The 12,811-nt window shown below is 48.6% G+C and overlaps 1 non-coding gene and 1 pseudogene across 1 annotated transcript; both read left to right on the top strand.

Annotated features, from left to right (window-relative positions):
* Window positions 1-359: 359 nt before the first annotated feature.
* LOC139260522 (U2 spliceosomal RNA) lies at window positions 360-551 on the top strand. The gene has a single exon (XR_011592810.1). It is a non-coding gene; the product is annotated as a U2 spliceosomal RNA (small nuclear RNA).
* Window positions 552-726: 175 nt separating this feature from the next.
* Window positions 727-964, top strand: LOC139260560 (U2 spliceosomal RNA; annotated as a pseudogene).
* Window positions 965-12,811: the final 11,847 nt, after the last annotated feature.

Below are 12,811 nucleotides of genomic sequence, written 5' to 3' on the forward strand. Positions count from 1 at the left end.
GCTTTATTGTGAGAGGCGATGTCCTTGTCAAGGAAATTAGGCTTCCTCAGAAAGATGTGGGAGGCTAGAGAAGTTGCTGTTTTACATAATCCAAAATCCAGCCCTGCAGAAGGTCCAATTGGAGTTAAATGAGAGAGGAAATATATTTCTTTTTATCATTACCCCTTCCTAAGATGGTATTTGTACTCCAGTGCTAGCCAATTTGAAATAATACCAGTTAACACGGGAATTTCTATTGCTCCATGCAGCCACTGTCACTGAGTAAGTAGTACCAGTCAGTACACCCTGCCTGCATGCTTACAGTTAAAAAACAACAGATATGAACCATTAATAAAAAGTCACAGCATATGTGTCAGGCCATCGCTTCTCGGCCTTTTGGCTAAGATCATGCGTAACTGACCTGACCAGCCACCATGACCTCCGGGTGGTTTCTCCCTGGTCAGGAAGGTATATGCTTGCTTTTTTGGAAACAGGAGGTGGGTGGGGTGGCTTGACCCATCCACCTCCACGGAGGTGTGTGGGGTGGCTTGACCCATCCACCTCCATGGCACGAACCTGGTATTGCAGTACTTCAAGGAACGGTGCAGTGGCTCTAGGCCTTTTGGCTAAGAGCATTGGCGCAGAGTGATCCTTGGCATGTGCAAGGTGACCTCTGGCGTTTGTGATTTGACAAAGAATTGGAACGATTGGCTACGAATTAAAAAAAAAAAAAATATGTGTCAGGCCATCGCTTCTCGGCCTTTTGGCTAAGATCATGCGGAACTGACCTGACAGGGGAGTAACCATGACCCCAAAGTGGTTCTCCCTGGATCAGGAAGGTGGTTCTCCTATGCTTTTTGGAAATAGGAGGTGGGTGGGGTGGATTGACCCATTCACCTCCACGGAGGTGTGTGGGGGGCCTGACCCATCCACCTCCATGGCACGAACCTGGTATTGCAGTACTTCCAGGAACGGTGCAGTGGCTCTAGGCCTTTTGGCTAAGAGCATTGGCGCAGAGTGATCCTTGATGTGTGCAAGGTGACCTCTGGCGCTTGTGATCTGACAAAGAATTGGAAAGATTGGCAACGAATAAAAAAAAATATGTGTCAGGCCACTTGACTGGAACAAGTAGCACCAGGGAGCACCTTACAATATGAACTCTTATATAGAATGGATTGTTTTAACTTTTTAATTCACAAAAATAAAGTTAGTGGGAAGTGGTTTCAGCATTTAATACAAATAAAAGTACCATGTAAGTATTGTACAGTAAGTCAGGCGGCATAGGTTTCACCTGGTCTTCCTTTTCCTTGAGTCTGGAAGATTTTAAAGTGCCTAATCAAAAAATTACAACAGGACCTGGATAACATCTCTAGGCTCATATGAACCAACACTATGCCAACAGCTTAGTGTTAGTTCATATGAGCCGAGAGATGGGCATTTCAGAGCTGGACTCCTGCAGAGGATTTGCCTCAGGATTATGGGTTGCTTCGGCATAGGTAAGCCTGATCCTGCATCAGCGTTTACTGCAGCAAGACCATCATAAGGGTTGTGTGAAACTTGCCTGGCAATATCCTTGAGGTGGGTGGAAAGTGGCATTTAGGAGGAGGTGAGTTGAATTAGCAGTAAATTAACATACTCTTCCACTTGTCTTTATAGTGTGTACCTTTATTTCAGAGAGTTATTCATTGAGATAAAGATAATAATCAATGATTCTCCTTTAACTGCACATAGTAAAATGCTCACTGTCTCCAACAGCTTCACCAAGCGTTAAATAATGCTAGTGAAAAATATATTTGAATTTTTTTCCAGATCGATCCACAGCATGCCATTGTCGTTTCCCTGTAGAGATTCCCAGTATTAGTTTATGCTCTAACTGGTTGTGTCTAGTTGTGGAAAGTGATATACAGGTGCAGCATCCAAAATCTGGAGTTCCAGAATCCGGAATGTTCCGCAATCTGGATTCTGGGACGATCCGTGGCAGGGTCGTCCAGAATCCATAAAATGTTCCGGAATCTGGATCAACGACCCTGCCGACCTCGGGGCCTCGCCGCTGCTCGACCTTGGGCCTTGCCTCGCCACCGCTTGCCTCTCTGCCCTTACCTCGGGGCCTCCTCGCCGGAACGCCCGAACACCTCCTTGGCAGAGCCCTGCCCAACGACGACATCCTTGGTGGGGCCGACCCGCCCGACAACAACCTCGGCGGGGCCGGCCCGACAACAACCTCGGCGGGGCCCACCCGACAACAACCTCGGCGGGGCCCACCCGACAACAACCTCGGCGGGGTCCGCCCGACAACAACCTCGGCGGGGCCGGCCCGACAACAACCTCGGCGGGGCCCACCCGACAACAACCTCGGCGGGGCCCACCCGACAACAACCTCGGCGGGGTCCGCCCGACAACAACCTCGGCGGGGCCCACCCGACAACAACCTCGGCAGGGTCCGCCCGACAACAACCTCGGCGGGGTCCGCCCGACAACCTCCTCGGCGGGGCTCGCCGGACAACCTCCTCGGCGGGGCCGGCCCGACAACAACCTCGGCGGGGTCCGCCCGACAACAACCTCGGCGGGGCCCACCCGACAACAACCTCGGCAGGGCCCACCCGACAACCTCCTCGGCGGGGCCCACCCGACAACCTCCTCAGCGGGGCCCACCCGACAACAACCTCGGCAGGGCCCACCCGACAACCTCCTCGGCGGGGCCCACCCGACAACCTCCTCGGCGGGGCCCACCCGACAACAACCTCGGCAGGGCCCACCCGACAACCTCCTCGGCGGGGCCCACCCGACAACCTCCTCAGCGGGGCCCACCCGACAACAACCTCGGCAGGGCCCACCCGACAACCTCCTCGGCGGGGCCCACCCGACAACCTCCTCGGCGGGGCCCACCCGACAACCTCGGCAGGGTCCGCCCGACAACCTCCTCAGCGGGGCCCACCCGACAACAACCTCGGCAGGGCCCACCCGACAACAACCTCGGCAGGGCCCACCCGACAACCTCCTCGGCGGGGCCCACCCGACAACCTCCTCGGCAGGGTCCGCCCGACAACCTCGGCAGGGCCCACCCGACAACAACCTCGGCAGGGTCCGCCCGACAACAACCTCGGCAGGGCCCACCCGACAACAACCTCGGCAGGGCCCACCCGACAACAACCTCGGCAGGGCCCACTCGACAACAACCTCGGCAGGGCCCACCCGACAACAACCTCGGCGGGGCTCGCCGGACAACCTCCTCGGCGGGGTCGGACGGTCCGAACAGCTCTTCGGCAGGAATTCCCTCCGACTCTCTGATGTTCCGAAATCCGGAAATACCCGAACCTGGGCTTGGGTGTTACCGGATTCGTAACGTCAGAAAACAAATCGAAAATCCAGAAAAACCCAGAATCCGGAACAGCCTTAGTCCAGACGGTTCCGGATTTTGGATGCTTAACCTGTACTCACTTGTGACTGACAATCAAGGAAACTAGGAATTGGAGAATGATTTGAGGACTTAGGTGGGTAGTGGAGTCCTATAAAGAATTCAGGGGGAGAAATTCATTACCGCTCCGATTGGGGGCGGTAACATTTGAGAGGCAGGAAACTTAGTGGCAGGCGCTAAAGTTTCTCCCCCTCTCAAAAAATTCGGATTAGCGCTCCAGGAAGGAAGTGGAGTGCTAAATCAAGCGCCCCACTTCCTTCTTGAAGTGCTAACGGGCGGACGTCGCAGCAACGCTACACACTGGTCCAAGGGGCCCTTCCCTCCCTTAAAGAGAAGGGTCCCCACTGCAGGCTCTTCAAATTAAAAAGGACCTACCTGGACCACCTAGGGAGCGCAGGTGCTGTGTGATCAGCCTGGCGCTCAAGCAGAGTGTCGGGTTGAGCGATCACAGCCAGGATCCTGCGAAGAAAACGGAGCAGCACCGCGAAAACCAAGGTAAGTTTTTTTCACTTACCTCGGCCACCTCGTCTTTAATTATGGCCCTAGTAGCGGTCGGCTGCCCGATCCATGCCTCCTGCAGCTGCCGGTGTTTTCTCCCAACACTGCTGCAGGGGCCGAAACTCAATTTCAGGTCCGGGGCTGTAACGGGGCAATGTGCACGGCGATGATGTCATGATCTCCAGGCACAGGAGATCGGGGCGCATAGCCATAGTGCCACCGCTAAACTTCCGCCCGATATGGCGGGAGTCATTGTCAGCACCGCGCCCGGGTGGTAATGCATTTGTGCCTCGTTAGCGCCCCCGAGGCGTAAAGGCTTTGACTTTCTCCCCCTGTTGGCCACCTTCCTCCCACATAATGGTCAATTCAGCCGTCTGATAGGAACTGACAATTGGTGACCCATCCACCTCCACGGAGGTGTGTGGGGGACCTGACCCATCCACCTCCATGGCACGAACCTGGTATTGCAGTACTTCCAGGAACGGTGCAGTGGCTCTAGGCCTTTTGGCTAAGAGCATTGGCGCAGAGTGATCCTTGACTGGTGCAGGGTGACCTCTGGCGTTTGACAAAGAATTGTAACGATTGGATAACGATTGGACATGAATTTAAAAAAAAAAAAAAAAAAAAACATCCCACTAAGGCAATCCAGTTCCATCAGGTATCCTGAGGGTAATTATATATAGACTTAGCTACCGAGATGACCACAAACACCGTTTATGCATACTTTTATAATTAATTGAGGCTGAGAAATGTTTCTATTATGGCAAAACCTGTTTCAACTAATAGTCGCATGTTCAAATAGCATTTATTGTACAACTGTATTGGAACTTTGTGGTGTTTTGGAGCACGCTCTGATCAATCTTCAAAGAATGGCGTTCTATTTTGACTTGTGGATGACTGACCAGCCGGCTGGGCAACTGTTCCAGCCCTGAGAAGGGCACCACGATTTTGAGGCCCCGGCCTTATTTAGGTTTGTCAGGATGCCAAACAGGAGCCCCAATGAAACTCTCCGGGGATAGAGGCCTCAACATTGAGCAGCTGTGGCAGGCATCATGGTAAATTGCAGGGTGGGGTGGAGCTGGGGGTGGTCACGGTTATGGAGAGTGGGAGTCCTGAGGCCGCTGCCACCCAGATTAATTTTGAAGATCCCAGAGATGCACTCCTGCATCTGAAAACCTTTTTTACTGCCCTCCCATATCCAAATCATTTATATGTACTGCAAACAGTGGTTCCAGCACCCCCTATGGCCCCCCACCCTTGCCATGCCTTTGTTACCTCTAGACTTCACTAGTCCAATACTCTCCTAGCCGGACTCCCATGTTCTACCCTCTGTAAACCTGAGCTCATCCAAAACTCCGCTGCCCGTGTCCTAACTCGCACCGAGTCCTGTTCACCCAATATCCCTGTGTTTGCTGACCTACATCGGTTAGGCAACACCTCCATTTTAATATTCTCATTCTGATTTTCAAATCCCTCCATGACCTCGCCACTCCCTAACTCTGTTATCTCCTCCAGTCCTACAACCTTTCAAGATATCTACACTCCTCTAATTATGGTCTCTTGAGCATCCCCGATTTTAATCACTTCACCATTGGTGACCGTGCCTTTAGCTGCCAAGGCCCTAAGTTCTGGAATTCCCTCCCTAAACCTCTCTGCCTCTCTTTTCTGCTTTACGATGCTCCTTAAAACCTACTTCTTTGACCAAGCTTTTGGTCACCTGCCCTATTATCTCCTTATTCGGCTTGGTGTCAAACTTTGTTTTATAACGCTCCTGTGAAGCGCTTTGGGACGTATTACTAGATTAACGACATCGTTGTCATTAATGATGCAGCTCCATTCATGACCATGCTTTACTTTCTCTGGGTTAGCCAATATTTAGTCCACCTCAGCGGGTCAAATAAACAGTACTTACTGTCAGGAGAAAAAAAAAATTCCAATCTTTATAAAAAATGAACTGGGTGATATGCCTGTTCAGTGTGCCTGGGGAACGCTCTGTTCCAAATGACACCTACTCTCTGTCATCTGCAGAGTGCCATAGGGTTTCTGGGGCCTCCCAAAGGTGGTGGCCGGTGGGAATGCTTTGACTTACAAATATTCTTGGTAAGACACAGCCTTGATAATGAGGTGGGATTAGGCACTCCTGATCTGTTGTCTCATTTTTCTGAACGTTCACAGAAAAGGCAGGTGCAGGGAATGCGAGGATACGTTTGAAGTGGGTCAGATCGGAAGGTCTGACAGCAGCAGACAGCAAGGCAAGGGAAGTCCAAAATGGTAAGTAAAAATCTTTGCTTTTAGCAGCCTTCCTGTGGATCTGCAGGCCTGGAGATTTTCTGGCTGCTGTGTTTCAACAACAATCAGAAGGGCACAAAGCTGGTGACCTCTGAGGCCTGCAGCTTTAGTATTACATAGGATTACATGGGATATACGACACAGAAACAGGCCATTCGGCCCAACCAGTCCATGCTGGCGTCTATGCTCCACTTGAGCCCATCTTTCCACATCTAAATCTATCAGCATAACCCTCTATTCCCTTCTCTCTCATATGCATGTCTAGCCTCCCCGTTAATGCATTTGTATTATTTGCTTCAACCACTCCCTGTGGCAGCGAGTTCCACATTCTCACCACTCTTTGGTAAAGAAGTTTCTTCTGAATTCCCGATTGGATTTCTTGATGACGTTCTTATATTGATGGCTTCTAGTTATGCTCTTTCTACGCCTGCTGCCCTCACCCTACCTTGCCCTCCTCCACTGTTTCCTGGCAGAAGACCCTGCTGAGCAGTGGACCCATTGCGAGGTTACAATAATGACCTGGGGCTAGAACCTCCACTTTCTTTGCATGCTTAACGCCCACTTAACGCCCATTTTACTGCTGAAATGACGCATAATGCCCAGATATCGCCCATCTAGCCACAAAATGGAAACTGACGCCCATTTTTCAGAAACTTATCGGCGAGCGTTACTTTTCCCATGTGCTTAATGCCGAGAAAAAATAATACCGCCCGCCCACTTTTTTTTGTCGTAAAGATCATATTTGCCAAAACTAGCATCCATGAGATCGCCCAGCGTCACTTTCAGCACCTCGCACACATAGCGCCCACAATATCGCTCGCCCAAAAAACTGTCCAGAAAAAGTGGAATTAAACAGAACTAATCACAGCATTATGGACACCATGTTCTACATCACAAGTTGCATCCTTTAAAAAGCTGCTGTGCTTCAACCTCGGGCGAGTTCGGATGTACTCTGGAGGTCGTTGGAGTTGATGTGAACATCTCTATAAACATCTTGACTATACTGTGACCGATTGGAATTTAATAGGTGTCTTCGTCGGGACATTCATTCTTTGTGATCAATCGGTGGAAAACAGAGAGCTACTGAAATGGGGCCTGTCCTTTCTCACCCTCTACAATTACATCCAGCAGACTCGAGATCACCGAAGATACGCTCCACAGCATTATGTGCCCAATGTAAGACATGCCAGACTGATGAGGAGGACCAGATGTTACACCCACCGCAATTACAGCGAGAAGCAGTCTTACCTCGACTTGCCCGACAACACCTGCCTTCAGAGACTGCGCTTCCACAAAGAGGTTATCATTGAGATATGCCAGCTGATAAGGGGAGATCTGCAGCCTGCCAGCACCATCAGTACTGCATTGTCCGTCGAGGTCAAAGTCACTGTGGCACTGTCATTCTATGCCTCTGGTTCTTTTCAGGCCACGGCTGGCGACATTTGTGGACTTTCTCAGCATGCCACACATTGCTGCATTAGACAAGTTACTGAAGCTCTGTATGCACACAGAAGGGACTTGATCAGCCTCCCTATGACCAGGGAGGCACAGAGTGAGAGGGCTCTCGGCTTCTCCAGAATTGCAAACTTCCCCAAGGTGCAGGGAGCAATAGACTGTACGCACATCGCGATGCGGGTACCTTATCAGGATGCTGAGGTTTTCAGGAACCGCAAGGGATTCCACTCCCTGAATGTCCAACTGGTTATCGACCATCAGCAAATTATACTGCTAGTGAATGCTCAATTTCCGGGCAGCATCCATGATGCTCACATCCTGCGTGAGAGCACTGTACCTGACTTGTTTAACAATCAGCCACAAGGTCAATGCTGGATGCTTGATGACAAAGGATATGGCTTCGCCACTTGGCTGATGATGCCCCTGCGTGACACCCACACCGAAGCCGAGAGGTGATCCAACGGGAGCCATTCGCAATATCGTGGAGAAAAACATTGGAGTGCTGAAGCAGCGCTTTAGATGCCTGGACCACTCAGGAGGTGAGCTCCAACACCACTCTGAGCAGGTAGCTCAATTTGTGGTGGACAACTTGGCTATCAGGAGGGGACAAGAATTATCTGATGAGTCTGACAGTCCACCTCACCAGAGAGAGGAAGAGGAGGACGAGGAGGCGGACGCTGACCTCGGGCCAGACAATCAGGTTGACGCTGAAGCCATGCCCCCCGGCCCCCTGTAGATCGCATGAAAAGGCTGGTGGTGGCATGATAGCTGCAAGAGCCTTATGTCAGGAGCTCATCATTGAGCGCTTTGCCTGAAAGAACGTTGGTGTTATTTACAAGGCTGACACACTGCTGGGTGTGCAGGTCATACATCAATGGTGGGCATCTCCTTGGTGACAGTTAAAGTTTAAGTCGATTGAAGTTGAGTGTCATTATACTCTTTGATGTTAAGGAATCACCAGCGTGTAACGGTGCAGCTATCTGAGCCAATGCATTTTGTTAAATAAAGGTTTTGTTAAATAAAAAACATTTAAACCAAATATTTGTCTGAAATCATCAGTATTTCTGTAAAAACCAACTCTTCCCCCCCTCGCCCGCCACCGCTTCTCCTCCCCACCTCTATCCCTTCCCCTTCTCCTCGTGACTCCAAGCCGCCTGGCCGAGGAGCTCCTCAGGCGAGGCTTCATTGCGGGGCGGGGTGGGGGGATGAAGGCCGAATCGCTGCTTGGATGGATACGGGAGAGGATGGTCCCGAGGTGGGAATGTGCTCCGAGCCAGAAGCAAGATGTTGCTGCTGGCTCTCATGTGTGGTTGGCAATGGGGGTGCGGCACCTTGGGGTGCAGTGCTGCGCTCCGGGACCACTGGCAGCCCTGGCTAACAGCTCCAGGTTATCTTATTCTTATTTGTTGGACAAAAACTCGGTGCCAACTATGCTCTTGGTGCTTAGTAGGCTTTTTGCTGCTGGTGAATCTCCTTCGTGCCTCCCACAACAGCCAAACAAGCACACACCACAGCCACACACGCTTTCAGTCCCTCTCAGCTCCCTCTTTCTCTCTCACCTCTTCTGACCTTGACCTCCTGAATCACAGGAATCGAGCGTTGCAATGCTGTTGTTAAGGACAGCGACATGTTACGGCAGGTCAGAGAGATTTAAGGCTACCACCCATTTCAGATCACTCGCGGTAATACCCAATTTCAAAAATGGAGATTAGGTGCTTTGAGAATGGGCGAGAAGCCGGCGATCTGAAAATCCTTTTTTACTGCCGGAAATAACGCCCATTTTTGGGCAATAAGCACAAAAGTGGAAAATCTAGCCCCTGAACCTGGAAGTGCAGGCATCTTCAGCCCATGGCAGGTGGGTGTGTTGTACCTGCCTGGCACTCAGGTGCATGGGATGCAGAAAATTGTCCCTGAAGATTTTTCATATAAATGCTAACAAAAATTAATTTAAAAAACATTAATAAATATATACTGCAACATTTTTTTAAAAAGCTAAAAAGTCTCTAACCCTTTGAGAGTTCCATCCATATGGATGGAATGAATAGCCAGCCTCAAGCAGATGGAATATAAAATTACAATTATTGTCTAGCTCATTTTCAGCTGGACCAATTTATGCTAGTCTACAAGGTCTTCCGGAAGGCCCTGCTTGGGACTAACAAAAACAACAACTTACATTTATATAGAGCCTTTAACATAGTAAAACATCCCAAGGCACTTCACAAACAAAATTTGATACTGAGCCATATAAGGAGATATTAGGACAGATGGCCAAAAATGGTCAAAGAGGTAGGTTTTAAGGAGCGTCTTAAAGGAGTAGAGAGAGGTCGAGAGGTGGCGAGGTTTAGGGGGGGGAGTTCCAGAGCTTGGGGCCTAGGCAGCTGAAGGCACGGCCACCAACGGTGGTGCGATGAAAATTGGGGACATGGAAGAGACCAGAATTGGAGAAGTGCGGAGATCTCAGAGCTGCAAGAGGTTACAGGGATCGGAAGTGGTGAGATCATGGAGAGATTTGAAAATCAGGATGAGAATTTTTAAATTGAGGTGTTGCTGGATCGGGAGCCAATGTAGGTCGGGGAGCACAAGAGGTGGTGGGTGAATGGAACTTGTTACGAGTTAGGATACGGGCAGCAGAGTTTTGGATGAGCTCAAATGTATGGAGGCACAGTGGCACAGATTTTGCTGCATGGATAGGTGGTAGATTTTCCAGTCCCCCAATGCCCCCGAACCACTGGCCATCCACCTCACAACTGCACTCCCATGCGGACACAGTTATGGTTAAAATAATGAAATCACATGCTGTGCAACAAACTAGACAATGAGGATACAGCAGCAGGCTATTTTTAATTTACTGAACACGGCAACTCGATTGGCAATCTAGCCAGAAGCAGGCTTTGTCAGAGTGTAGTACTTTTATGAGCAGGCTAAGGTGGGTGCATATTCAAGAAAAGGTCATGAGAGCATTAAATATTCAATTAAATGAAGCCATCCCACAGATAACAGAATTCCCCAGGGCGTATTATAGAATGTCAGTGACCATAGCGATGCAGGAAAGAAATCATAAACTAGTATTGGATGGTTGTGCTGTATACAGCAGTCTAGTTAAATGAGCCAGGTTTAGAATTTAAAATGTCAGTTTTCATTACTCCATCCGATTTTTCGTTTCATATTTCATTTTACTACGTGTGTGAGTGGTTCCTGTACTGACGTTCAATTAGTAGTGTTGTATCTCATTGGCCACTGCTAGGTACATTTTGAAATATTCACACATTGGCCATAACATCCTGTGGACTTTAAGTTTAAATGCAATGGAAATCTGCATAGAGTTCTGTTCATTACCCGTACATTTTTGTGCAACTTTGGTGAACAACAGTTCATATTTTTAGTTTGCCCTGCTGATCTTGTTTTTAAAGTTATGAGTTTATTCTAATGCTTTGAGATATAACACTTGCTCTTTCTTTAATTGATCACTCGTGCTTACTAAAAATGAAAGGGCAATTAAACAAAACCACTACAAAGGATATTGAGGAATAATCACAGTTTAGTCGGGACGGCAGAAATTGGAGCAATCATTTCTCTTTTCTGAGCTTTGTAAAATAGTTAAGATAATTTGTTAGAACCCAGCACCCATCAAACAGTAAATCCAGACAACGTTAGTAGCATAAATGCAATACTTAATTCTGAATCTGTCGATTATGCAAAATACAACACTTCTCCTGGTACAGAAAATAATCAAAAATGCTAATGATATACTGACCTTTATATTTAGAGGACTAGAATACAACAGGGGAGAACTGCAAATGTAACGCCCCTATTTAAAAAAGGAGGAAGACAGAAAGCAGGAAACTATAGACCAGTTAGCCTAACCTCTGTGGTTGGGAAAATGTTGGAGTCCATTATTAAAGAAGCAGTTGCAGTACATTTGGAAAAGCAAAATTCGGTCAGGCAGAGTCAGCATGGATTTTTGAAGGGGAAGTCAAGTTTGACAAATTTTCTGGCATTCTTTGAGGATGTAACGAACAGGGTGGATAAAGGGGAACCAGTGGATGTGGTGTATTTGGACTTCCAGAAGGCATTTGACAAGGTGCCACATAAAAGGTTACTACACAAGATACAAGTTCACAGGGTTGAGAATAATATATTAACATGGATAAAGGATTGGCTAACTAACAGAAAACAGAGAGTCGGGATAAATGGTTCATTCTCTGGTTGGCAACCAGTAACTAGTGGGGTGCCACAGGGATCAGTGCTGGGACCCCAACTATTTACAATCTATATAAATGACTTGGAAGAAGGGACTGAGTGTAACGTAGCCAAGTTTGCTGACGATACAAAGGTGGGAGGAAAAGCAATGTGTGAGGAGGACACAAAAAATCTGAAAAAGGACATAGACAGGCTAAGTGAGTGGGGAAAAATTTGGCAGATGGAGTATAATGTTGGAAAGTGTGAGGTGATGCACTTTGGCTGAAAAAAATCAAAGAGCAAGTTATTATTTAAATGGAGAAAGATTGCAAAGTGCCGCAGTACAGCGGGACCTGGGGGTACTTGTGCATGAAACACAAAAGGATTGTATGCAGGTACAGCAAGTGATCAGGAAGGCCAATGGTATCTTGGCCTTTATTGCAAAGGGGATGGAGTATAAAAGCAGGGAAGTCTTGCTACAGCTATATAAGGTATTGGTGAGGCCACACCTGGAATACTGCATGCAGTTTTGGTTTCCATCTTTATGAAAGGATATACTTGCTTTGGAGGCAGTTAAGAGAAGGTTCACTAGGTTGATTCCAAGGATGAGGGGGTTGACTTATGAGGAAAGGTTGAGTAGGTTGGGCCTCTACTCATTGGAATTCAGAAGAATGAGAAGTGATCTTATCGAAACGTATAAGATTATGAGGGAGCTTGACAAGGTGGACGCAGAGAGGATGCTTCCACTGATGGGGGAGACTAGAACTAGAGGGCACGAGCTTAGAATAAGGGGCCGCCCATTAAAACAAAGATGAGGAGAAATTTCTTCTCTCAGAGAGTTGCTAATCTGTGAAATTCGCTGCCTCAGAAAGCTGTGGAAGCTGGGACAGTGAACAAATTTAATACAGAAATAGACAGTTTCTTAAACAGTAACGGGTTATGGGGAGTGGGCGGGGAAGTGGAGCTGAGTCCATGATTAGATCAGCCATGATCTTA

This window comes from Pristiophorus japonicus, chromosome 3 (assembly GCF_044704955.1).
Source record: "Pristiophorus japonicus isolate sPriJap1 chromosome 3, sPriJap1.hap1, whole genome shotgun sequence".
NCBI lineage: Eukaryota > Metazoa > Chordata > Chondrichthyes > Pristiophoridae > Pristiophorus > Pristiophorus japonicus.